The sequence below is a fragment of the Schistocerca gregaria genome, chromosome 7, assembly GCF_023897955.1.
Source record: "Schistocerca gregaria isolate iqSchGreg1 chromosome 7, iqSchGreg1.2, whole genome shotgun sequence".
In the NCBI taxonomy this organism is placed as follows: Eukaryota; Metazoa; Arthropoda; class Insecta; order Orthoptera; family Acrididae; genus Schistocerca; species Schistocerca gregaria.
Window position 1 is genome coordinate 357,245,445 of NC_064926.1, and position 27,466 is coordinate 357,272,910.

Genomic DNA, 27,466 nt, shown 5'->3' on the forward strand with positions numbered 1-27,466 from the left:
CGTTGTGGCCGAGCAGTTCTAGGCGCTCCACTCTGGAACCACGCGGCCGCTACGGTTGCAGGTTCGAATCCTGCCTCGGGCATGAGTGTGTGTCATGTCCTTAGGTTGGTTAGGTTTAAGTAGTTCTAAGTTCTAGCGGACTGATGACTTGAGATGTTAAGTCCCATAGTGCTCAGAGCCTTTTGAACCATATCGTCGTCACAATAACTCATGTATCGTCCTCACAATCGAGCTGTACGACACCATACATTCCACTGACTCGCTAATGTTTCTCTGCGAAATTCCGTGAGTTCCTTTCTGACGAAATGTCACCTTCGGCAACTGGTATTTTACATATAATGTAATGTTACCTTTGCTTGACGTTACCATTGCTCTGCTTTGTAACAACACCTCTAGCACTGTAACAATGTAGTGAGTTTCTCGGCGATTATACCGTTCAACTACGTTCCGTTGTCTCATGCAGTGTTCACCATTGGATGCCTCTAATCCGATACCTGTTGTCATTAGCGGACAATATTGTGGTTTCGTGGTAGACAATATGTGAGCGTCGAACTTCGAGAACATAATTAGCTTTTGGCGTTCTCGCACTGAAGGGAGCTCCTGGTATGTTGTACAGGCTCCCTGGTAAAATGGACGAGATGTCGATAGGCTGCCAGTGCATTAATCCTTCTTTTTTCTGGAATTGCCTATTTTTGATAGTGACCTTTGATTCCGGGTAGTACAATTTCTAGTCTATTGCTAACGACCCATACTAATATTTTGTAGTCTCCATTGTTCAGGACAGTTTGTCACATATTATCGGCTGCATGGATTCTGGTTTTCTTTGAGCTCAGGATAGTAACAGCATCCGTGAATTCCACCGACGCGAACATACCTTGCAGAATTTCATTGCAGATTTTTTGTAGTGTACTCCCGAGCAGGGCCCAGAATTTTCGCAGAACGGAGTGGCCGTGCGGTTCTAGGCGCTGCATTCTGGAGCCGAGGGACCGGTACGGTCGCAGGTTCGAGTCCTGCCTCGGGCATGGATGTGTGTGATGTCCTTAGGTTAGTTAGGTTTAATTCTACGTTCTAGGCGACTGATGACCTCAGAAGTTAAGTCGCATAGTGCTCAGAGCCATTTGAACCATTTGAGACGAACATCAAACGTTGTTCAAATAGGTTCAATAATATGGTTGTCACACTTTTGGTAGAATACAAGAAGGCGTTACGTGCTGCAACACCCCCTTTAATGCTTTGAAGTATGTCACAAACAATTTATCCATCCGCTCGAAAGCTGCCTATAAGATGGTGGCTCAGTAATTTGAATTCTTGAACTTAATAAACTGTCACTGTCCATTGTTGTGAAGTATCAGTTCCGTCTCTTGGCCTGCAGCGATAACCTGTCGTACGCTGCTTTGTAAAGTTAATAATTTTGCCCTTAACAATTCTTATCGTTGCATTGTTATTTTGCGTCACTCTAGCTGCCTCGCAAAACTTTCCTAATAATAGAAACTAATATTCTGTAAGTTTTGCCACGTACCTATTTCCTAAACGTATTCTTTCATGTGGTTGATGAATGCTGGCTCAGCTTATCCTATCCACCACAGGAACTCAGGTACGTTTCATTCCTGTGCTGTACCAAGTTCTTCCGAGTATGATTATTTTATACTCTAATTCCGAATCACTCAAGCAGTTCAGAACTAAGTTGTATGTTTCTCTAAACTGATTGATGTTTTGTGGTGCGTGATACACGGAGCCATGAGCCAGAGATTTTTATTTATTTATTTATTTATTTTACTTTTTGTTGAGCTAACCATTTCGCCAGAGAAGTGAGTAATTACAGATATGGCATAAAATATTATATGTACAGCATTAGGCGTTAGATATTACATTAATACATTTTGTACTTTCACACATTCAATGCAGTTCGTACATTACAACCTCTTGCACTGGAACCTTTAACTGGATGTCCGCTTCTTGCAGAAACCGGGCAATATTGACATAGTCCGTTGTGGTTAGTTGTCGAAACGGTTCGATCACAGATGGAAGTTTGATCAAGACCTAAAGAAACTGACGCCGTTGTCAGTCTTAGCGTGAACATCATAGTATCACATGGCTGAGATCTGCAATAATTGAGTGGACTTGGCAGTATGGAAATAGCTGAAATTTCATCCTACGAAGATTTGAATGATAGCATCCAGCCGGATGCGCATTATAGCTGTGGTATCACGTCTGGTTAGTTTGATTTGGGAGAACCAGGGTTTTCGAGGAACACTGGAATATATTGTGTCATAATGTTTTCTTTTGGAAGAAGACAAGTGTACTAAGCTTGGCCATCAATCATACTTTGTATCCCCAGGCGGTCCGCCATCTCGTTACACGAGATACCAGACTGTCCCTTGACCAATAATAGCTGAACACGGTAACGTTGACTATCACAATGATAGATTTACTTAGTTACATCAAGCATATGGTGGTTGTTAAAGCAGCCCCAATGCTCCTTCTGCAGGTTTCCCATTGCACTCTTCGAATCTGTGATAACGAAGAAGGCTTAGAACTGATTTGCCGTGTATTGAAGCGCTCCCGTAATTGCAAGAACATCGGCAGTGGAGATTCCAGCTTCCAGCGGTAGCTTAAACATAGCCCAGGATAGTGAGTCCCCGCAAAAGTAAGCAAAGCCCGTGCCCACTCTTCCTTTGTACCAGTCAGTGAATATTTTGACCTATGAGGACAAGGTTGACGCAATCAGAAAGGAAAAATAGTGAAAGTTCCATCAAACCTTCTGAGGTGATGGAAGATTTTGGATCTCTAGTTCAGTACTTGTATTGCAAGCTAAATGCAGGAGCCAAAGTGTCGTATTTGTTGCCTGAAACTTTGAACTAGGAGGGTTGCCCTCGTCCTTCGAATCCTATTGTCGGAGCCGTTATCCTCAATGAGGCAGTTAATGTTTTGGAGAAGAGGATGAACTGTTTGCGTTACTAAGGACCAGTTTCTAAGACAGACCTCTGAAATTCAAGTGGCATCTTCTTTGCTTCCAACAAAAGCGTATTCGCAAGTGTAGAATTGATTGCCCCAAGACAGATGCGTGTTGTACGACACTGCAGAGTATAAATATTGCTTAGGAAAGACGTCGAGGCATTGCCATATAACGTGCACCCATAATCCAGTATTGACCAAATCAAGCCACGCTAAAGATTGAGTAGTACTACAACATCAGCACCCCACCATACGCGACATACCGAAGGTAGGATACTGACTGATCGACTGACCTCGAAAATCAAATATTCCCCAGTTTGGTCGACAAAGAGTCCAGGCAATTCGACTGAGCTCCTTACTGGAATGGTAAAAGACCCTAATCGTATCTCGGTCGTTGTTGTCGCCCATCTCTGCCGTGTGAAAATAAACGCTGAAGAATTGGTATCTGCCAGATTCAGTCCAGTTCTACACGTCCACGACTACAGCAAGTACGCCTCTCGTTCCAACCACCTAAACGTCATGCTCAAGCTGAGCGAAACCGTGTACATGCAGATATCATCGGTGTATATCAGGATTTTTACTGAAGATTCAAAGACTGTACCAAGGTCTGACGAATACACTGCGTAAAGAATAGGACTTAAGATGGAGCCTCGACGGCAGTCCTGTACAGACCAGACGCGGTTCATGGAAGGTATTTTCCTGTTGTCTCACACAGATTACACGCTGCCGGAGGATAAAAGGATATAATACGGATTGCGAGTAATGAGGTCGGGCACACCCTTTCACTGGAGCTTCCGTATCACGGCAATCACGTTCACACACCGGAAACATCGAAAAACAATGCCGACAAGTAATTCGTACTGAGTGGAGCAGAAGGGAGTTGCTCTCAAACCACCGTTCCAAACGGGGCTGCATGATCCTTTCTAATCTTTCTAATGCTTCAAACACGCAAGAAGAGCGGTGGGACGATATGAACTACCAAAATCGGGGCTCTTTGCCGAGCTTGAATATGGGAACAATTACGTAAGTGCTCCAGTCGTCCGGGAAGTTGCCTGGTTTTCATAAATTATTGTAGATGTCGAGCAATAAATCCATGGCTTCATCCGGCAAATTGGCCATCATTTTTAGTGGATGTCATCGTATCCTGAAGCAGCATCGATGGTACATTTTCGGGCGTTTAGCAGTTCTGAGAAGTGAAATGGAGTCTGAAATGTCTGCGTCCTACGTCGTATTGTGTGCAAATAGGAAAGGGGGGTTGAGCTGATTAACAAATGTATGTCATTCGTCAATTTATATTTTACTTCTTGGACGGCAGTATGTAGAGGTCAAAAGCCTTGAAGTGAGTGCGCCCTGCTGCTTGAAAACCTCTTACGTGTGAGTGATAGATGTATGTAGTGGAAACAAGAACTGAAGATCTAATGATCAGTGCCGCTCCACTTTTGGGTCGTGTTTGCCTTCCCGAAAAATGGGAGAGCCTCGGAGCGAAAAAAAAAAAAAACCGTATGTGGTATAAACCAAGTTTCTACGATAGCTGCAATATGTATGTCTAGTGAAAGCAATTCTCTTTGCAGTGTTCTCTGTTGGCGTGCCATTGTAGAATTTCAATCGCCATTTTGCTGAGACAGAGTTTCCAGAAATATTTGGCATATCACTGTGGAACTGACGTCCTTTGATGCCGTTTGACCTGCGTGACAGGATTAAAAAGTTTGCCTTGCAATGTGAGTGAGCCCGGAGCCGACGGTCTTCATGTTCCCATCTACGAAGTGGAACTCTCGTCACAAGATTATATGTATACAGGGTGTCCCAGCTAACTTGTCCACCCAAAATATCTCTGGAACAATAACAGCTATTGGAAAACGACTTTCACCGGTATCAATGTAGGGCTGGGCCCCATGAATGTCTGCTGCCATCCTGCATTAACGTCGTACATTCCAGCAGGTATTTATCCCATAGGCTAGGGGTGATGCGGTTCTGTGACATATCTGCGTACAGCAACGTTAGTCACAAAGTTAACTTCGCTTATCGTTAATCCGTTACTAAAAAGGTAATGCCGTTCAACGTTAAAACTTCACTTTACTGTAGATCTAGCGCAAGTGACAGTTAATCATTCACTCGTAATAGTAAAATTCATGTTGATGGTTTTAGTGAATCGAGCAAGTGGACTAAAAGTTTTGATGGCAGCGGACCGTATTATTCGTTTCGGACCTCTTGATAAGTGATTACGGGCAGCATGGGGTTCACGCCAGAGCCTCAGGACGTGCGCTAGCAGCGCATGTCGGGTGTTTCAAGCGTCAACTTCGCATCTCAATATCTCGGCATGTAATGTTAATATTGCGATGCAATCAACGCCATTCTGTATGTGCTTTGTCATGCTATGGATTGCTGAAGAAAAAATATAGGAGGTCCATTTAAAAAAACAGTTTGTGTTAAAAATCACATATGCTTTCGTTTTAGAATGTTTCCAAATATGTACATTCATGGGCCCCAGCCCTACATTGAATAACCGATTGACATTATAATTTACATTTGGTGCCGTTACATAGGTTAGTGTTACTAGTATTTTTAAGACCACTTACGTTACGTTAGTAAACCTCAACGTGTGCTCCGTTGGTAGGTCGGAAAATGTCGAGGTGGTATTCCCGTTCACGCCAGGTGTTGCGTAACATGTGTTTTGTCACAGTACCCACGTCAGCTTGTATCCTAGGCTTCAGTTCGTCGACGTCAGCAACTGGTGTGACGAAGACTCTGCCCTTGATATAGCCCCAGAAAAAAAGTCAAGGGACGTAATGTCTGGAGAGGGGAGAAATGTCCGGACTGGAAGAAACGGTCCAACACTTTGGCCAACCCGCTCTCCAGACATTACGCCCCCGGACTTATTTTTTCTTTGGCTATATCGTCACACCAGTTGCTGACATCGACGAACTAAAGGCTAGGATAGAAGTTGCTGTGGATACTGTGACAGAGCACATGTTACGAAACACCTGGAGGGAACTGGATTACCGCCTCGAGCTCCGAGCTACCAAGGGAGCACACGCTGGAGACAAACTGAAACACACACGTGCCAAAAGATGCAGGAGTGGTAATTCCGTCCTTCTACCACCGTTTTTGACATGCACCTAACATGCAAGACAGTATAACGCGAAACTGACACATGCAAGAGTTCTTCCTCAATACCCTGACGCGTGGTTTCGTATATAGGTCTCCAGCTGACAAGCAGAAAACATCGGGGATTCTATAAGTAAGTCAGCTGCTCTGGGAGAGTTAAACTCAATTTTGATTCTGTTCCGTCTTGTTGATAATGTATGTCTCACCTGGATTGTGAATAAGTTGTATACACAAGCTTTCCAATTACTATCGCATGCAGTCTACGAACAACGTTTCCCGTAGGTCCTTGTCACTGTGTCGAAAGGGTTCTTTTTATTCACTGCGTAAGCTGACCAACCGGGAACAGCACTGTTTGAATCACGAGACGGTGCAACAATGAAAGAGCTTGGCAAGTGTAGATTCCGATTCAGGGATGGGTCCACAGCTGTGAAGCTCTCTAATGGCAAAGTCTTATCTACGCACTGCTGCGATAAGCTGGCTACTGCCCTTGTTTAGTAGTCGTATTATTCCATGGCGAGTGCTGCTCGTTTGTCGCTCTTCTGTTCTTCCTCACCCTCCAAGGTCTGCTTCTGTACATCACCAGAAGCACCGTTGCCGGATTATGTGATGGTATCATAGCTGGGAAAATTACTGAGAACTTCTATGGCCTCCGCGACCATTGAGTGTGTGTCAAATGACGCAAGGCTGCCGACAAAGTTGCCCCGTAGCTGTTTCCCCGTACGCCCCTCAGTTCACGCTTAAGATAACTTTACGTAGCTCCTCTGGCAACTATTGCGCCCTGTTAGCTCATCGCAACAAGAAGAATTTAGGCCTTCACCATACACGTAGCACGAACATAAGCGACGCTGTGACACTAGTTACGGAAATAGAAGTAAACAACGCTTTGCGACTACAAGGAAGTTAACGCCTCAGGGTCTCGGCGCAGAATGTGTTAGAATTCTGCCGTATACTCTGATAAGCGCAAACCTCTGCCCTCCGCGACGCTGTATGCTACCTACCTGCATTGAGGGCACGTGACTCGGTAACAAAAGTAAGCGGAGCAGACGCGGTCGGGAGAACACCCTAGCGAAAATATGAACAGCAAATGGGGAAATCCATTGAGATCAGCGCTTTAACAAAGGGAACATTATTATTAGGCAGAGACTGTGAAAGAGTATCTCTAAACGGCGAAACTATTGAATTTCATGTGTTAGTATCGTGAGCATCTACGGAAAGAGGTAGAAGGACGGAGGAACTACCACGAGGAGCTAAATGGCTGTTCACAATCTTGTCTCCTTTTTAATGTCGGATAGATCTTAATCTGTGGCAACTCTGCCGAAAAATCATAATGCTGGTAGACGCCCAAGACTTTCGGAGCACACCGTTCATCGTATATCGTTCAATATGGAGCTTCGCAACAGACTGCACCCACTTGTTCACCTGTTGACCCAACGACATCATCAAATACGATTGCTGTTTGCACGGGACCACCGCGATTCGACAGTCGGTCAATGGAAAAGTGTCAGCTCTTCGGGTGAAACACATTTTTGTCACACTAGATCGTTGGTCGTCTCCACAAATGGCGTCATCGATGTGATCAGTGGATGGAAAACGTGCAGCGCGCCACGGACGCACTAATATGCTATGGGACACATTCTCCTGCGCTTGCGTGGGACCTGTGATATTAATAGGAGACATACAGACAGTTGCGAACCATTTCAAATCAGAATTGTTCGAGGTTGTAACAAGACCTTCTCATCTGAAATAGGTAGAAATAGGCCATTATTTACCAACATGCTACTTAGACCGTATTCCACGTCCAAATACAGCATATCACTTCCTTCTACATACTGCAAATTATTTTCACCACTCTCATTGTGTTTCATTTTTTTTTCTTTTTCTTCGACATTTGCATTATATAAACTAAATTCTCATCAACTAGATAGAAACAAATTATATCGATCAATTTCAACAACTGTTAAGCATTCAATTCACTGTAACCTCAGAGAAATCTTTATATTTTATATTCTGTATATTATTAAAAAAGCATTAACAATTGTATATCAATAAGACTGTAACAATGAGAAGTTTTTGCTGTTAGATTCAGAAGCATCCAACCCACCTTACATTTCAAGGTGGTGGGTTACTCTGTACTGTTAATGAAATAAATAAAATAATTAAATTTGCGAACGACCTGCATCCGTTCACGCTTAATGTCTTCCCCGACAGCGATGTCATCTTTCAGCAGTACAACTGACCTTGTCTAAGTGCCAAAAACGTAACACAGTGGTTTGGGGAGCGTTATAGTGAACTCACGTTTATGTCTCGTCAACCAAATTAGCCTGATGTAAATCCTATGGAATCCATCTGGGTTGCTATCGGTCACTTATCACCGCGTACTCAAATCAGCGTCCTGTTATATACGCGAATTACATCACCTTGGCGTAGATATCTAATGCCACATACATCCACAAACCCACCAACAATTTGTCGGATTCTGTTACTCAGAATCAGTTATGTATTTCGATCCAAAGACGGACAAACTAACTATTAAATTGATGGTCATAATGTTTCAGCTCAACAGTGTATGAACTGTATGCATACAGGTAAACTGATTTCAGATAATAATTAGGTGCCTTTAATCATTACCAACTAGTATACCAGTTCCCCTTCATCAAAGTAATATATTAAATTTAAAACGAATTATGACTTTTAAATACAAGCAACTTTTCCTTCTAAAACCCTATAAAATTCCGAAACAACTAAGAGATTTTGAGGCTCTCTGATCTTGAAGGTATAAAAGAAACCGCTTCTTAGTTATCTTCACTCTCCTTGTGACTAAGAGAGATCTCTTCTAACAGCGTATTAACTGTCGCTAGCCTGAGTGGGAATCCACCAGACTTTTATGCATCGCGTGCAACAGCCATACGCCGGAAAGGCACGACTGCACTCTGAATCCGGAAATCTTTGTCTCAGCTCGCTGGTCTAATTCTTTATTTTGTTTTGCAGGTGTTCGTATGTCCGCTTCATATAAACTGTATAGCAGTCGGAGGATAATTGCCCCTTCGGGTATTCCTGCATGTCATATGAACGCAATGAGTTCTTATTTTCTTACTTCAACGTTTTTGACTGTCCTTTTAACTGTGGGCACTACTATACAAGTGAGTTACGTGTTAAAAAATATCAAATCCAAGCGTAAATTGGAACTTCTTCGTATCTCTGATATATATAGTCTTGCATGGCATATGCGGAGCAGTTTAGTTTGACGAGCAACATTGGGGTGCTGTCGCAATTATTAAAGAAACCAAAGACATAATTTTAAACAGTAACCTCCCATACGATTTTAGTCAGTATTATGAGGATCTTTAGGCAATTACTATAATGCGGAAATATGTTGACTTCACAAAACTGTTCAAGAGACTTCAGATTTTATAAAGGTGCCTCTAAACTAATAACTTACAGCTGGTCATAAATAATGTCGCTTTTCCGTTCTCATATCAACAAATGTTGCGGAATGGAAGAAATTTTGTGGAATCATGTCGCCTGCACATACACAGATCCCAACTAACAGAATATCGTAATGGTGCTGACGTTTCTCTAACACTCTGTGGCTTTTAGTTAATCAATATTAGTACGCAAATTCAATTCTTAGCTACATAATTCTGTTTTTGGGCGAGAAATCCAAAAAGCTATGAACACAGTGTTCAAAACGGAGAAACAATCAAGAATAATAAAAAAATTTCAGTATCATTGCAACGATGAGTTCAAAATGTTTCAGACTTTAACTACGCCATGTAAGTACACTTGCCAGTCATTTATGCACATAAACGTTAACGATTACTTAGCAAGTTCAAATGGTTCAAATGGCTCTGAGCACTATGGGACTTAACTGCTGTGGTCATCAATCCCCTAGAACTTAGAACTACTTAAACCTAACTAACCTAAGGATATTAAACACATCCACGCCCGAGGCAAAATTCGAACCTGCGACCGTAGCGGTCACGCGGTTCCAGACTCAAGCGCCTAGAACCGCACGGCCACAAAGACCGGCACTTAGCAAGTAATTCTGTCCATAACCATGGAACAGGATATAGAACTTTACCAGAAAAGAGTAAACAAATGACTCGCATTTCCTGCAAGGGAATATAATTTTAGAGTACCTTATCTAACGTTATTAAAGAAACTACTACAAGAAACATATCTAAAATGTAAGTGAAAGTACAGCTTTTAAGTAATGCATTCCACAGTGTAAAGAGTTATTTAGATAACACACAGTAGAGACACGGAGAACAAATTAAGTAAGCACTTTAGAACTTTTCTCTCATAACACTTCCGCAACATTAATGTCTTTCGCTCTGGAAAATCTCACAGTGAAGTAGAATAATTGATTGTACTGGGAGTCTACCATCTTCTCTCTGTTAGATCAACAGCTCATTCATTGTGGAGAGATTCTAACTCCAACTCTCAACAAACCAATGCTAAGTTGCGATATACGAAATAGGAAAAAACGACCTTAATCGCGATTCTGCTGTAAGCTCACAGTGTGGGTAGTGTGTGGACTGGTTTGTGTTGACAAATAAATTATGTTACATCTGCTTTCTCTTCCTGGAATACCTTCTTTCCGGGAATGCATAAAAAACGTATCGTAAACAATGGGATAGTCAACATGCTGTCGCGCCGGTTTTAATGGACTCATCAAGATGTAGGAGGCCATGCTGATTTAGGTTTCCCATTGCTTTCCTAAATCACTTTAGAAATTGTCGGGGTAGTTCCTGTCATAAAGTCAAGGCAACTACAGGATACATCGCTGTCAAACTAGACCTGAAAGTATGTAACTGTAAGTGTTCTTAATCTATATCATCATGACATTTACCGTATCCCGGTAAAAGCGATCTATGGATGAATAAAACTATTACTGTCTTCCTTTGTGTGGCAATAATATACATAATTGCCTTACAATTACTAAACCCGTCTGTGCAACTACAAGAAATTACGTATTTATATCATCAAACCTGTTTCGGTTTACTGACATAAAAATCGCCAGTGATCTTTAAAAACATATTTACATTTGATTTGCATTCTAATTATAAGTACTGTTCATTAGAAAAAAAATATTGAGGTGTGAATTTACTTACGTTATTTTATGTCTAGTTTTTTATAGCGCTTACATAATTGAAAATCATATGAGCACCATAAAGATCAGTAAAAGCAGACGTCTCATTTTTCATGAAAACTGCGATGTACACGGTGCACGAAGACGCAATAAACAACTACTTAAACAATGGAAACCAAGACACACAAATGCACTGAACAAATCACAATAAAAATTTAAAAATATTACTTACTCCTCCCACTCACCCCGCACTTCCTCTCTCCCTCTCCCCCCCCCCCCCTCTCTCTCTCTCTCTCTCTCTCTCTCTCTCTCTCTCTCTCTCTCTCTCTCTCTCTCTCTCTCTCTCTCCCCTCTATCTATACCTGCTACCTCAACCCTATTTCCTTTTCCTCCATCTAATTACGAAGTCGATCTTCATCCTATACTTTGCTACTTTGCACTCTCTGACCACTGATCACTACTCCTTTATTTATCCCCCGTCCTTTCTCTTCTCCAACCCCCACACCACCAACCGACTCTTTATTTCTATGTTCAAATGTTCAATTGCGTGTGAAATGTTATGGGACTTGACAGCTAAGGTCATCAGCCCCTAAGCTTACACACTACTTAACCTAAATTATCCTATGGACGAGCACACACACCCATGCCCGAGGGAGGACTCGAACCCCAGTCGGGACCAGCCGCACAGTCCATGACTGCTCTTCATTTCTATCTTCAACTCACTATTCCTCGTTTCGCTTACAGATTAAATAAATTCATTTTAACGTTGTTAAACTGCGCCATACACATAAGACAAACCACAGGTGAAAAGAACATTTTTATATACTGTGAAAACTTGGGGCTATGTTTGCAGCATTACTCACACAAAAACAGGTTTAGCGTAAAGTAGACAAAGAAACAGTAGTGATGGTACACAACGTCGCATTACACACAAAGAAAAGTATAGTGCTGCGAACCAACAGAGACAACAACGCCAACGAAGGAATACTTCAAAAATGTTTTAGCAGACAGTACTTCTTAATGTGTGCATTAATCGGACGTGAAATACCGTAAGCAAAATCTCACTTCAAAATCTTTTCTAATGGACTGTTTTTAGATCCAAGAAAGGAGGAAGTGCAGCATCGGACGTAAACTTTAATCTGTTTACTGCAGATCGATTTCAGTTACTGTGTAGCTATCTCCAGTGCAATTATATCCTACTCATAGTAATTTGGATCTCATTAATACCATTCGTAATGCAAACCAACCTCAACTATTTTTATATCTAGAAAGCATTGTAAGAAATATTCGGTTACAGACCATCCACGTTCTATTATAATCAATGAAACGAATGCTTATGTGGTTGCAGACGGTCATTAAATTCGTTTAATGTAACTGTTACTAATCTTACTGATTGCCTCACCAGATTGCTGAGGTTTCCATGCCGCTGAGGGGCCTCAAATAATCAGCCATCAAGAATAGTGTCACCGACGGCAACTCCACTTACCGGAATACGTGCACGAAGTCCCAAGTCAATACTGCTTCCAGTTTCATAGGTACATATTAAACAGTGGGAAATTAATGCTCCAGAAACATTGACAGCTGCAGAAACTGCAGTGTGTTCAGTCGTGTCGCAGCTGCACGGCTGAGTGGCGACTCCCGCACAAAGTGCCGGTCACCGTTGCCGCAGTCCTCAGGAAAATGGCCACCCGTTGAGTTGGACACGCCCCTGGCAATCCGCCCAGTGCAGCCAAGGGTCCAGTGCCCTAATCGCTCTCTGTGCTTCACTCGATTGCGGAGCGACTGCTGCTACGCCTTGTGTAAGTCAGATGCAATGTCGACTGCAGTACTAGGGCGCTGCTGTCTCGGAGTAGGTTAAACCTTGCTGCATTTGGGGCGAGCTACGCTTTATCTTCATTCTTTGTGATGGCCTTGTTTGCGCTCCTCTGTCAGCGTCTTGTTTTTAGCTTCTCGCGTCGATTATTCTGCTTGCCAATGCCTTTTCATGTGGAAGAGATATCTGTCGTAAGCGTCTTCCGGCTAAATTTAGTGCTAGTAAACTAATGCATCACAACGTTGCACCACATTTGACAAAGTCAAGTATGTCATTCGTGAGTCTATTTCCATTCACCCGTTTCAAGTGGTCAGGAAAACGTGCTTGTCGTTTGTTGATAATTCCGTGATTCGCTCTAAGTAAATTTTATCTTGGACTTTTTCTTAGAATTACATCTTAGAATTCTTTGATAGTTTGGCACTACTTTTTTCCCTCCAGCTCAAGAACACTTTTGAGGAAAACATCTCAGGAATAATATTTCAGCTGCATACAAAACTACATATCCCCAAGGGTAAAATTCTTTTCGGCGTTATTTGTAAGAACGCAGGAAAAAATCATGAGTAACGCACTTCAGAGAGCGTACTAGTCGCATTTGAGCGTTGTAGATGATGTCATATGGTTGCGTGACCCTACATCGTTGCCGGAAGTTACGACAGTGAAGTGGTGGCTGTGTAACACTCGTTTGTATGAGATCAAAGCAGTAAGAATGGAAAGGAAAATTGAGGATGTGTTAGATGACGACCAGTTTGGCTTTTTAGCTTTAGTAAAGGTAAAGACACCGGATAGCCAACATTACTGTGGGTAATGGGTAAAGAAAAATCAAGACACGGTCATAGGATTTATCGATCAGAAAAAATCGTCCAACGATACAATATTTACAAGAGGCAAAAGGGAACAATAAGAGTGCAAGACCAAGAACGAAATGCTCGGATTAAAAACGGTGTAAGTCAGAGATGTAGTCTTCGGCCTTTACTGTTCAATCTGTACAGAGAAGAAGCAATGACGTAAATAAAAGGTAGATTCACGAGTGGAATTAGAACTCAAGATGAAAGAATATAGATGATAAGATTCGCTGATGACGTTGCTATTCTCAGTGAAACAGAAGGACGATTACAAAACTGCTGAATGGAATGAATAGTCCAGTGGATGTAGAGTTTGGAATGGGAGTAAATCGAAGAAAGACAAAAGAAATGAAAAGTTGTAGAAACGAGAACAGCGAGAAACTTAACAAGAGGATTGGTGATCACAAAGTAGAAGTCTACTATTATCAAACACAGGTCTTAATATGACGAGGAAATTTCTATGAATGTACGTCCAGACCACTGCATGCTGTGGTAGTGAAACATGGACTTAGGAAAAACAAAAAAGAAGAGAATCGAAGTATTTGAAATGAGGTGCTACAGAAGAATTATAATTAGGTGGAATGATAAAATAAGGAGGTTCTCCTGAGAAGAAGGACAGGATGGTGGATATATGTTTAGACGTCACGGACATACTGGAATCACTTTCAAGGCACTAGAGGCAGCTGTGCTGCGTGAAAACTGTAAAGGAAAACAGAGATTAGAACATTTCCAGCAAATAATTGCTGACGTAGGCTGTAAAAGCTACTACGAGATGATGAGGTTGGCACAGGGGACGAAATTGTGGCGTGTCGTATCAAACCAGTCAGAAGACTAATGACAACAAAGAGGTTTCAACATGGCGATGAGAGAAATGTGTAAGTGAGCTATCGTATTTCAATTTAGGTGTATCCACACTGTTAAAGATGTCAGATTTGCTGGGATTTCATCGGTGACTGCGCACCGTGTCTCCAAAGGACACTGTATGAATCGCAACCGTGTAACAATGCGTAAGACCTGGCTGAAAAAAATATTCTGCCAGACCCGGCACGAGTGTTACGCCTTGTCAGAAGTAAACGGATAGTAAATGCTAATGTCAGTTAATGCAGATATATCTCGATTAGTTTCTGAGCAAATATTCCGAAAGGAGCTGCATGTCATAGACCTCTAGACTCGGGTACCTGCCACTACTCAAAGTGGCACAGAAATACGCACGTCTTCAATGGGCTAAACACAGACACTGGGCAGTAGAAGACTGCAGGATAATGATGTGGGCCGATGAGTTGCGATTTTGCCTTTTTTCGTATGATCAAAGTGCCGAGCCATCAACAGAAGTATGCGGTACTTCACCACTCTATGTAGAGTGTGTCTTTTCGGTGGGCGGTACAATAAGTAACGCAACAATTTTTTTTTATTATTTATTTTTACTGAAAGCAAGTTGGTTTCATTCAGGAGTCCAATATACTATATTATTCCCCACGCTTTTGGCTGTTTTTAACATAATCTCCGTTCAATGTGACGTCCTTACGTCACCATTCTGGGAGGACCAGTAGGCCCGCATGATGCCATTCTTTTGGTTGACATTAGAGCCAACGTCTTGGTGCATCAATAATCTCCACATTTCCCACTTACTGTTTCCCGAGGAGTGGCTCCTCCATTGGGCCATGCAAATGGAAGTCTGGAGGTGTGTGTGTGTGTGCGGCGAAGAACCCAGCGGGTGCACAACTTTGCGTACCTCAATTGGTGGACGATTTTTCAGTTCTATCAACAGCGACACTTAGTTGTGTAGCGAGATGTTTGATACTGATCCACACATCATCTCGAACGAAAGTGTAGGACCGTTCCAACATAACGTGAGCCAAAGCTGTCTGCGGCCAGACGGCATGCGGGAAAACTGACAAGTTTCCGCGACCTTATGTGATCATGACAGGTGCCTCGGCCAAAGACTCACCATGATTTTGTTCACTGCCAGGTCTCCATAGACATTCTTCAAGCACCCATGAGGTCTAGGATACTCTACTTTTCCGCCAAAATAAACAAAGACAACTCTCTGCTAGGAACACTCCTCCGTTACGATCGCCATTTTGGAGACTACGTATAGCGCTGCCACGTATCGGATCTTTATGAAACCACAGGCGCTGCGGAGGGAATGTTCAGTGACGTCCCACAACAAATTATTCATTTATCAACCGAAATTTGGTGACAAAAATGTGTTAAATTACGTATTGAATCTAGAACGAGATTTTCATCTGCAGCGAAGTGCGCGCTGATATGAAACTTCCTGGCAGATTAAAACTGTGTGCCGGACCGAGACTCGAACTCGGGACCTTTGCTTTTCACGGACAAGCGCTCTACCACCTGAGCTACCCACGTATGACTCAAACCCTGTCCTCACAGCTTTACGTCTTTCAGTACCTCGTCCCCTACCTTCCAAACTTCACAGAAGCTCTCCTGCGACCCTTGCAGAACTAGCACTCCTGGAAGAAAAGATATTGCGGAGACGTCGCTTTGCTACAGCCTGGGGGATGCTTCCAGAATGAGAATTTTCACTATGCAGCGGAGTATGCACTAATATGGTAGAGCACTTGCCCGCGAAAGGCAAAGGTCCCGAGTTCGAGTCTCGGTGCGGCACACAGTTTTAATCTGCCAAGAAGTTTCATACTTATTGAATGCCCCCCCATTAGAGCCGACATGGTGCGGTGATGTTTTAACCATGTGTTTCGTATCAAAGCTTGGTCCACTATTTCATACGGTGGTAATTTCAATGCTCTAGGTGTCAGATGTAACCATTCGTTTACAGTTTCCGTAAGAGTATTCTGTGGACACTCAGTACAATAACAGTCGTGTTCACAGGCATCACACATACGTTCCTGGTTAACATACACTTAGGAACACTATCGCATCTCGACTGGCCTGCTAAATCTAATCTTCACCTCACTGAAAATATCAGGGTCTATTTGAGACAATCGACACATTACAGTTCGGAAGATCTACGGTAACTAAAAATGAACAACTGGATTCAGCTGAATATGGCATGCCTCAAGAAACTAGTCGACTCACATCTTAGTCGAATTAAGGCCATTTTAAAGGCCAGAGGTGTTAGAACAAGTTTCCAGCACGATCACTCGGACAAAAGATCGCTACTGTGATCTTGCTTCATCTATATGTATATCTGCGTCTACACAGCTAATCTGAAAATCTATTTAAGTGCTTGGCAGAGGGTTCATCGAACTACCTTCACAATTAATATCAATTATTCCACTCTCGAACAGTCCGCGGGAAAAGATAACTATATCTTTCCGCGCGACCTCTGATTTTTCTTATTTTATCGTGATGATCGACCCTCCCTAAGAAAAAGTACGCATTCGGTGGAGAAAGTTGGTGATTGTAATTTGTGAAAAGTTACCCTTACAACAAGAAACGCCCTTGTTTTTAATTATGTCCAACCCTAATCCTGTATCACTTAAGTGACACTTTCTCCATTATTTCTCGATAATACAAAACCTGCTACGCTTCTTTGAAATTTCTCGATGTACAGGATAGAGAAGCTTAGTGCAGGCAGTCTATTTAGTAGATCTGCTGCATTTTCTAAGTGTTCTGCCTTAAAACGCACTCAATGATTTGCATTCCTCACGAGACTATCCATGTATTATTTCCAATTTAAGTAGTTCGTAATTGTAATTCCTAGGCATTTAGTTCAATTTACGCCCTTTAAATTTAACTGATTTATCGTTTAACATAAATTTAAAGGATCCCTTTAAGCACTCGTATGGATGATGTAATACTTTTCATTATATAGGGTCAGCTTACCATTTTCTAACCATGCAGATATCTGATCTAAATCGTTTTGATGTTTGTTTTGAATTTCTGATGACGTTACAAGACGACAAACGACAGCATCATCCGCAAACAATCAAAGGCTACTGCTCGGATTGTCTCCTACATCGTTTACACAGATAAGAAACAGAGAGCCTAGAACACTACCTTAGGGAATGAAAGAAATCACTTCTATGCTACTCGATGACCTTGCTGTGACCACTCTGACAGGAAATCATGAATCAGTCGCATAAATGAGACGATATACCATAAGCACGCAATCTAATTGCAAGTCGTTTGCGAGGTATGGTGTCAAAAGCCTTCTGGAAATCTAGAAATACGGAATCAATCTGAAAACCCTTGTCGCTAGTACTCAGCACTTCGTGTGTGTAAAGAGTTAGTTGTGTTTCACAAGAATAACGTGTTCTGAATCAGAGTTGACCATGTCTCAATAGAACTTTTAGGTTATTCATAAAGTTCGAAAACTGTGTATGCTCCAAACTGCTGCTCAATATCGATGTTAACTATATGGACCTGTAATTAGAGTGGATTACTCATATTGCCTTTTTGGAGCTTGGTGTGACATGCGCAGCTTTCCGTTTTGCGTAGTGATCTTTTGCCGAGCCAGCGGTTCTATATAATAGTTAAGTATGGCAAATAGAATTTACGCCCGCAGTGTCAATTTTGGTGACCTATAGTGACCAAGATCCTTGAAAAAACATTAAGACTTCATGTGGTTTACAGGAAATTTACTGTACAGGTGCTTTTGATTATAAATATGAATTAAAAATGAAAACATTAAAGAATGGTTCAAATGACTCTGATCACTATGGGACTTAACATCTGAGGTCATCAGTCCCCTAGACTTAGAACTTGGTAAACCTAACTAACCTAAGGACATCACACACATCCATGCTCCAGGCAGGATTCGAACCTGCGATCGCAGCTGAAAACATAAAATCAAATAAAAATTGTACGTTGGTTTTCTGAAAGTCAGTATATGTAACGTCATCATTAAAATAGATAAATATGAAATTATAAGAAACTTATGAAACATGAATGTAAAAACAGTATTTTTTTGCTCAAAAATAGTTCTCAATTAATTTTATGTGATTAAAACAGGTTAAATAAAAAAGTGTATCTTTCCTTCCCCTTATTCTCTTAGGGAATTTCTCGCAACTTTAAATATAGGGATCCATCGAAGTTAGAAGTGTTCGGAAAACTTAAGTGACTGTTCTAGTGCGTGAATTTACTGTAACAAACCCTTGCAGTGCCCTCTAACTTTTGCACAACCACCGTCCAAAAGGCTTTAACTCTGAACCGCTACTATTTTTCAAACGTTTGTGAAAAGACGTTGGCGTGTAGCATCAAGCTTATAACTTTACAAATTTAGCTTTCTTGACTCAAAAATTAGTTAACATTGAGGTCACATAAATACTTAATTATTAACAAAACAGAAAGAAATCCTTTGACGAAATCCTGGTCTATCTCAGTTATGAAGCCTGTGTCAGAAGAATGTCCGGAGTGACAAAGCGTCAGTTGTTGTCTGTTGACTAACTACCTCTTTAATTTCTTTCTTCCGTGCTGTTGCACATTGTTTATCATAAACTTCATGTGTTATTATTGCTTTCTATTGTGTTTGTGTGACAGGTACATTAGCAGTGTGTGGGAGTTTGGGAATCCACACTGTAAATTAATCGCATTCTGAAGCATTTAGACAATCATGTCGATATCGTTTATGTAACTAAATGCCAAGCCGAAATAATACATAAATGTTTACTTACATTTATGATGTGTATAAAGCACTTCCAAGATTTTTTTTTCAAATAATGACAGCTAGCTCTGCATTTCTTAATATGAAAGGGGCTAGCTATGAATGGTTACGGAGGATATATGTGCAACCTTTAAATGTTTGATACACTTCCCACACTCATTTACATTGGATGCAATAGATGATCATGTGAGTTTAAAGCGTTCTGATTACATAATCTGATTTTTAATCAGTGATGTCCTCACTACATCCCTTCACAATTCAAATGGCCATTATTAAAGCTTCAATATCAAGTAGGTCAGCACCTGGATTGTACCTCTGCTGATACTAAATCTTTCTCCATATCCTTTTTCATGTCAGCAATGCAGCTATGGAATAAGTCATCTTGTAACCTGCGTCTGATCTTTCCCTGTTGTTTCTAAACGTTTCCTTTACCAACGAACTTACTGCCCTACTTTGGTTCCTCCTCCGTTTGTCAGACGTTTCTTAACAGATGATCAATCATCCTGTCCTCCTTCTTGTTAGTGCGTTCCATATATTTCTGTCCTCACCGATCCCACGTAGAACCTCCTCATTCCTTACGATACCAGTTCACCTAATTTTCAACGTTTTTCTGTAGCAGCATAGCTCAAATACTTCGATTCTCTTCTGTTCTGGTTTTCCCACAGTCCATGCAGAAATTTCTTCCTCAAATTAAGGCCTATGTTTGACACCAATAGACTTCTCTTTATCAGCAATGCCCTCTTTGCTAGTGCTAGTTTGCTTTTGATGTACTCCTTGCTCCGTCCGTCATGGGCTATTTTTCTGCCCATTTAGCAGAATTCCTGAAATTCATCTACTTCTTAACCATCAATCCCGACGTTAAATTTCTCACTTCTCATTTCTGCTACTTCTCATAACTTTCCTCTTTCTTTGATTTACTCTCACTATTCTGTACCAATTGGACTACTCGTTTCATGAAGCAGAACCTCTAACTCTTTTTCAGTTTCACTGAGGATAGCACTCCGTCAGCAAGTCTTATCGTTGATATCCTTGCACCCTTAATTCTAATTCCACTCCTGAACATTTCTTTTATTTTCATCATTTCTTCCTGATGTATAGATAGAACACTAGGGGTGAAATACTACATCTTTAGACGTTTCTTTCGAGCACTTCGTTGTTAGTCTTTCACGCTTATTATTCCCTCTCTGCTCTTGTACATGTTATATCTTATCCGTCTCTCCAATGGCTTACACGTTTTTTCCTCAGACTTTGGAACATCTTATACCATTTGACGTTATGAAATGCCTTTTCCGGGTCGAAAAAACAAGAATATAACGAGTAAATTTCTTAATACGTTGTTAATAGTACCGATATTCCTGAAATGCAATATATTTGTTACTATTGCTAGTATTATTATTATTCTGACGGGGATCAAACGGACGTCCAGCACGTCCGAGTCCTCCGATCGGCCCTCACCGGTGGCCAGCCCAGTTACTGTTCGCAGTGAGGCTGAAGCCTCACCTGTGGTCGCGTTGGTGTTCGCCTCGGTACGAAGTAAGCGGCGAAGGAGCTCCCAGGCTGCCGCACGTAAGGCCTGCCCGGTTTGTCTGACAAACAGGTTCCAGGTGCTGTCTGCGGCTGACACTGTCGCTGACCCAGACGCTTTCGCCTGCCCTGTTTCAGAGGAAACCTCTCAGTCTGCAAGATCCGGACAATCACAGAGAGTGGGATTATTGATAGTTAGGAGCCCCAAGGTTAGGCGCGTTATGGGGCCCCTTAGGAACATGGCTTCCAAGAATGGAAAGAAAACAAATGTACACTCCGTGTGCATACCGGGAGGAGTCATTCCAGATGTGGGACGCGTCCTCCCGGATGCCATGAAGAGCACAGGGTGCAGCCAACTGCAGGTGGCTGCTCACGTAGGTACCAGTGATGTGTGTCATTTGGATCATAAGAGATTCTGTCTGGTTTCGAGCGGTTAACGGAAGTGGTAAAGGCTGCCAGACTTGCTTGCAAGATGAAAGCACAGCAGACCATTGGCAGCACAGTCGACGGGACCGATTTGCGTACCACTGCTACAGAGCCGAGTAGAGGGTCTGAATCAGAGGCTCAGACGGTTCTGCGACCATGTAGGCTGCAGATTCGTAGACTTGCGCCAAAGAGTGGTTGGGTTTCCGGTTTAGCTGGATAGGTCTGGTGTTCACTATACGAAGGAGACAGCTACACGGGTAGCAGGGGCTGTGTGGCGTGGACTGGGCGGTTTTTTAAGTTAAAGGGTCTCGGGAAAATACAAAAAGGGCTTCAGTCACAAAGAGTGCAGGTCGAACACAGGAAGAACGTCGATATGGAATCCATTGGTATAACAGTTGTAAATTGTCGTAGTTGTGTTGGGAAAGTACCAGAGCTCCAAATGCTATTAGAAAGCAGTGGAACTCAAATCGTTATAGGCACTGAAAGCTGTCTAAGGCCGGATATAAGCTCAGATGAAAAGTTAACGGTTAATGCCTCTAAGCAATATGAGACTTAACATCTGAGGTCATCAGTCCTCTAGACTTAGAATTACTTAAATATAACTAACTTAAGGACATCACAGACATCCATGCCCAAGGCAGGATTCGAATCTGCGACCGTAGCAGCAGCGCGGTTCCGGACTAAAGCGCCTAGAACCACTCGGCCTCAGCGGCCGGCTCAGCTGAAGTTTTGTGAAGAACTTAGCGGTGTTTGGAAAGGATAGGCTACACACGGTTGCGGTGACGTGTTTATTGCTGTTAGAAGTAGTTTATCTTGTAGCGAAATTGAATTAGATACTTCCTGTGAGTTACTATGGGCAGAGGTCATTGTTGGCAACCGGAATAAAATTTGTGGTAAGGACTATGAGGTCATCGGTCCCTAGGCTTACGCACTACTTAATCTAACTTAAACTAACTTACGCTAAGAACAATATAAACACCCATGCCCGAGGGAGGACTCGAACGCCCTGTGGAAGGCGACGCGCCTACCGTGACAAGACCCCCCTGACCGCGCGGCTACCCCGCCCGGCTTTAGACCAGATGTGGCTTGAATTGGAAGTATTGGCAGCAATTGAGAGATTTATACCAAATAATTAGCGGACGACGCAGCTGATCCTTCTTGGTACACAAAACGGGTCAGAACACTGTTGCAGAAGCAACGAAACAGACATCCCAAATTTCAACAGTCGCAAAATTCCCAAGATTGGCGATATTTTACAGAAACTTGCAATTTAGCTCGGACTTTGATGCAAGATGCTTATAACAGTTTCCACAACGAAACTTTGTCTCGAAACCTGGCAGAAAGTCCAAAGAGATTCTGGTCGTATGTGAAGCATGAAAGTGACTAGAAACAATCAACGCCTTCTCTGCGCGACAGCAATGGTGATACTATCGAAGACAATGCTGCCAAAGCAGAGTTACTAAACACAGCCTTCCGAAATGCCTTCACAAAAGAAACGAAGTAAATATTCCAGAATTCGAATCAAGAATAGATGCCAACTTGAGCAACGAAGTAAATATCCTTGCAGTAGTGAAGCATCTTAAATTACTTAATAAAATCAAGTCTTATGGACCAGCCTGTACACCTATTAGGTTCCTTTCAGAGTATTCTGATGCATTAGCTTCATGCTTAACAAACATATACAACAGTTTCACGACGAAAGATTAATACCCAAAGACTGGAAAGTTTCACAGGTCACAACAATATTCAAGAAAGGTTGTTGGAGTAATCCACTTAGTTACAGGCCCAAATCGTTAACGTCGATTTGCAGCCGGATTTTGGAACATATATTGTCTTCAAACATAATGAATTACCTCGAAGAAAACGATATATTGACACACAGTCAACATGGGTTCAGGAAGAACCGTTCTTGTGAAATACAACTAGCTCTTCCTATGGGTACGCTCTTTGACCATAACTTACATGTTTCTGTATGAGCAACATATTTACACCTGCTAATGCGAAGTTCTTTGACCATAGCCTACATATTTGTATGTAACCCAGTGTATCTCACGAGTGTACGTCGTAATAGTGACATATGCAGCTAAACTTTATAAAACTGAAATATGGACGTGAAAATGATAACAAGTGTGCAACTAAGTGGAAAATCTGTCACCACAGCGTAAGTATAGGAATCGTGCTTCATCTCTATGTGAGTACATATATATTTTCGACAAATACTGCCTTGACACTTAAAATTGTCTAACTTGTTTCTGTTTAGTCACCAGCAAATATTTTTTTTTGTATCTATACAGTGGTCTCCAGCAATATAAACATGTACATGAATGTATAAACACCTGAGGATGGGCAAAGGACTGAAACTGTTCTTGTGACAAAAAAAATAACATTTTACTGTGACTGGTAGTGGAAATTTTTCTGCGTCTTATAAAGGAAGTCACGGAGCACAACAGCATCTAGTATTGATAAAATTCATTCAATATGTATTTAATTTTTGAAAGCAAGATGCAGTCATTGGACGTAAAATCAATTTCAGCAGCCTCTAAAACATAAGTATAAATAAATGTAATAGATTGCCCGAAAATAAGAGGAAGGATTCTATATTGTACGAACACATCAGAAGCGTTTGAAGACAGTAACAGTGACATTATCTGGGACTAAGGATCCGCAGCCATCGGGAGTGGCGCTACTACATAAAACTAACCACATGCAATGCAGATGCACATTTATTTTGGGGAGTTGTCATCAGTCTTCTCAATAATTTTATGCAGCATCCCCTGAATTCATTTCTTGATCTCCTATTAGCCCATCCAATCAATTCCCTCCACTGTATCTTGTATTCACCCTAATCTCAGTCTTCTCCAATAATTTTTGTCCTTTATGACACCAGTAAAATAACGGAAGATATTCGAAATTCTGAGAGAAAGAGTGGTAATCTATCAAGGAGGACCAATAATAAACAATGTTTTTAAGAAGCAAAACAGAACAATACAAATGGATGATCAAGAAGGAAGATCTCAGATTAAAAACGGTGTAAATTAGGGATTTAGACTTTCACTCCTAATCTTCGGTATAAACGAGTACATCGAAGGAACACTGACGGAAGCACAGGAAGGTTCAGGAATGGGAATGCACATAATTTGTTCCTGATAACATTTTTATATTCAGTGAAAGAAGCCAGGTGGGATTACAGAATAATTTGAACTGAATGAACAGTCTAGAGTGCAGAATATGGACTGGGGTAAACACAAGGAAAAACCAATATAATGAAGAGCAGCAAAAATGAGATTAGCAATAAAATTAACATCAAAATTGGGGATCACGAAGTAATGAGTAGCTAAATGAATAGTGGAATACGGTAAAATCGGAAAAGAATACAATCAAAATCCTTCACATGTGGTGTTAGAACCATGTAGAAAATCTGGGTGACTGGAATATGAGGAGAAACTTGAAAATCACAGATTGTCTTATCCATATAATATGGCCTGAGTTATCGCAAATGCAAAAAAGGATATCATAACTGGAATGTTATTGAACCCCAATGTTGACGAAGTGGCTGTGTGAATACCTTGTAGCGTTTCGACTCACTAGTTCAAAAAATGGTTCTAATGGCTCTGAGCACTGTGGGACTTAACTTCTGAGGTCATCAGTCTCCTAGAACTTAGAACTACTTAAACCTAACTAACCTAAGGACATCAAACACATCCATGCCAGAGGCAGGATTCGAACCTGCGACCGAAGAGGTCGCACGGCTCCAGATTGTAGCGCCTAGAACCGCTCGGCCACCAATCACTAGTTATTAGGCATTTATTTTATAATACTTTTCATTACTACAATCGGTGAAAGAAGAACACACATGCTAAACAAAATAGGTTTAGTTTGGTCTGTACGTAAGTTATATATTACACAAACAGAAATTTTAAAGAAATTGCATGGTACTATGTACAGTGACATAAAACCGGTTAAGTAAGATCGTGGTTGAGGAAATCTGTAGAAAAAATTATTTGTCAACTAATTATAACATGTACATACGCCATATATGAACAAAAGTAAAATTCAATTATAATTAATAATAAGTCCAGTCACCCGAAGCGTCGATAGTTGCTTGACATATCCGAGGAACGCTTGAAACCATATTTTCTTTTCTTTTACGTGGAAGAGATCTCCAAATGCGTCGAATTTACGGTGGGTCTGTTGTTTCAAAGTAAAGTTCATTTTGCATGCAGCTTGTTTCTGATGTATGACCATACAATTTCAATAGGATTGTGACAGGCTACTGTGAAGGCCAATGCAGTAACTGCACACATTTCTCCTTTTTCCAGTCGCTGCAAAGACTGCTGGAAAGACTCATGCAGTATTCAGTCCTCATTTTTGTCGATGAATCACCGTTTGGCAGTTGGCACCAAACATTTGCATTTTGTGCATTTAAAACGTTGGTTAGCTCGTGCAGATGTCATTCAAGAATTCAAAGTGAACTACTGCTTTGTAGACATTTCATGAAGGACAAAGGTTATCTCTAGTGCTCTGTGAAAGAACTAACGCGATATATACCTTACTATTTGTGTATAATTCCGACCACTATTTTAATTGAAAGATTGTACTTCCGACGGCTTCAATTCAGATATTGACATAGCTTTTCGTACGCCACTCGTACAGCTATATCGATCAGGAACAATTAATAACCGAAGATTATTCACGAAGTTGGAGCCTCATTTTATAAAAAAAAATTATTATGTGCTAATTAGCTTTGCTACTAAAGGTAATGTAATTAATTATTTACTTGAAAATAACCGCAGAGTTGAAACTGCAACAGCGTCCGAAAGCATGTAAAAGAACGCTGAAATTTTCATCATTGAGACAGACCACTCGGTGTCCACAAAGGTTTTGCAGCGAATGAGGACTTCTCTTGCAATGCGCAATGGTCCTTGTTTCAACTTTTTAAAGAGCAATTCAGTGTGCTACGCTTGGAGCTTAAGTCTACAACCTTAAACATAACTGAGCCAATCAGAGAGTTCTGAATTTTTACATAGCAGTATGTAGGTTAATTTTCATCATATCTGAATACGCAAGGAAGGTCTGTCGGGCGCAGAATGAGTGGAAATGTGAATAGGATATACAGGGTGTCCCACTAGGGATGGTCAACAATTGGGTCTATCAGAAAGATCATTCAATGCAAATAACATTAGTATGGGCACTAGAATGTATACCTATGGGCACTTGTGCAGTAGAAGGGGTGTGTTTCACAGCAGCAAAGGTGAAAAAGTGCTCATAGCTCCCAATGTGTGCACTCTAGCATTTACTGGAATTTCTTCTTGCTCATGTCCGTTCTACCACCTCTAAAACCGAAGAGCTTGCAGCATAAGATATGGTTAACACTATCGAATATGAAGATGTACTCATAGCTCTTAAGTTATGCATTTTAGAGTCGGTGTTTACCAGACTTTTTTTTATCTCGAATCGTCCCTTCATACACCTGACCATTCCTCCAGCGACACCACACATATCCAAGGATGCGCTTGTTAGTATTGTCCTCTGCAATATGGAATCTTATCCTTACACCGAATTCTTAAACCAAGTATGCTTTCTGTAGAGAAATAAACAAGAACTTTAAATTTCTATCTGACAACGCTTATTGTAGTGAAAGTAACTACCGAGCTGTTCTTTGAGCAGAAATACGTTTATGAAAAGAATGAGCCTCATGTAACATACAAAAAATACCCATCTAGTGATTCACGTCTCATCCCCTCCCGGTCGATACCATGTTCCTACTTCTGTAGTAGGTATATTAGGCATATTAGGATACGCAGGACATAAGCTTATGGAAGGAAGATAGGTTACACTACATCTTTACCTCACGTCAGTGATAGCGACATTCTTAACGAAACAAATTTACAGTGGAGAAGGATAAGGAAGTAAATCGGCACTGGGTTCCATCATGAAGATACTAAGAGAAACCATAATAACCCTAAATCAAGACGGCGAGTGGGTATTATATCTCCGTCAACTTGATTCAAATGACTGACCACAGCGTCACCTCTCTCTCTTCCACAAAGTCATACGCATACTAAGTTTCTTTAACATAAAGAAAACTAATTGCAATGCTAAGGGAATTTTATGCATATCTA